The 1,633-nt window shown below is 40.6% G+C and overlaps 1 long non-coding RNA gene across 1 annotated transcript in view; it reads left to right on the top strand.

Annotated features, from left to right (window-relative positions):
* The window catches only part of LOC111739042, a 6,905-nt gene that overhangs the window by 4,273 nt on the left and 999 nt on the right, over positions 1-1,633 (top strand). The gene's annotated exons all lie outside the window — the stretch shown is intronic.

Raw genomic sequence — 1,633 nt, 5'->3', positions numbered from 1 at the left:
TTTTTTTTTTTTTTTTTAGTAACACTAAAGAACTTACAGGGAGTTATAACTTGCTTCCTGTTTCAATCAGCCAGCTTCATTCGACATGACTGTTTCTCTTCAAAGGGCAGATTTTGAGAAAACTTCACTCCTTCCAGTAATAGAATAATAAAAACAGTGAGGAATTCACACTTTTTTTTTCTTTAAATTCAAACAATAGTAATTGCTAATTATCACTATTGCAGAGAACAGTGCGTCTCCCTGCTGAAAAAAACACACACACAATAGATCAAGCGACAGCTAAGAGGGGCTGGAATGAGACAAAAATGGGAAGCTGGTTTGGCCCTACACTGCGTTAACTTCATTCTGTACTAGGAAGGTGCTGTATATACAGGGTCAACACACCAACTTGGACTTGAAAATTCATCTCACAGAAATGCTTAGAGAGGAACATCCATCTATCCATCCATCCATCTATCTATCTATCTATCTATCTATCGATCGATCGATCGATCGATCTATCTATCTATCTATCTATATCACGATCAGCCCTCACAAACATTTTACTTTCCAGAACATTCTTCCCAAAAGCGTATTCTCTGAAGTGGCCTTCCTATATTGTTTAGCGTGGGACTGAGTGCCTTCTCTTCCTGTTTATTAATAACAGGGTTGGACCTGGTTTTTGAATTAACTTCATTTAGATCATGAAATCACCCATTTGGCACCTCAGACTTCACATCTCATTTTACAGATGAGACAACAAAAGCTCACTGAGGCTAACTGACCTTCTGCAGATCAGAGAGCTAACAGATTGAGCCCAGAATGAAAGTCTCTGGATATGGAGTTGAGGCCTTTTTCGGCTATAGCACTTCTGGGTCCTGAGCCAAACACAGACATTCACAGAGAGGCTGTCAACAACTAGCACTCACTGCAAGAAGTCAGCGGTCATGGCTTCTTAGGTTGAAAGCTGCATTTGAAAAAAGGTTTGGGAACTCCAGAGGTTTGCTGTCCTTGTGATCAGCGTTACCAAAAGTTCCCGAGTCGCAGCTGGATGTGTCCAGCATGGCTGATGCTGTGCCTTTCTCCGCCCTCCCACCCGAGTAGGCAGCTCCACAGTGACAGCGAGACACTCGCTCGCTCGCTCGCTCGTTTGCCTGGGGATTACACACTTGCTCAGAGGGGTTTGGTTTGTTTTGGTGCTGCCTGCAAAGAAGTCAATAGTAGATTATTTCGTGTAATCTATTTACAGATTCAGGAAACTAAGAGGGGGCCTTAAGAAGACAATTATCCGCTTGCTATAATAAGAAGTAAACAAATTGACCTCATGTTCTCATATATAGAAGGATTGTAATTTAAAAAAAGACTTCTGATTTCTCTCTCCCTCCGCCTCTCCCTCCCTCTCTGTTCCCCCATTGTGCCATAAAAGCAGAAGTGCTTCCAGTGTTGACGTTTGTACATTCTTAGGGAGAGAAGAAAAGGAAAAGAAAGAGGAAAGGAAAAAGGAAAAAAGGAAAAAGGAAAGGAAAGGAAAAGAGAAAAGAAAAAAGAAAAACACGAAAACCAAAGCTGAAACCACATTTAAAATTTCAATGCATTGAAAAGTCACTATGTTTAATATAATGTTGTTCTTGATAAACTTACTTTCATGGAAACA

This window comes from Pteropus vampyrus, unplaced genomic scaffold (assembly GCF_000151845.1).
Source record: "Pteropus vampyrus isolate Shadow unplaced genomic scaffold, Pvam_2.0 Scaffold46, whole genome shotgun sequence".
NCBI classification, from domain to species: domain Eukaryota; kingdom Metazoa; phylum Chordata; class Mammalia; order Chiroptera; family Pteropodidae; genus Pteropus; species Pteropus vampyrus.
Note: the sequence above shows the minus strand (reverse complement) of the source record. Positions and strands in the feature narration are given on the sequence as shown.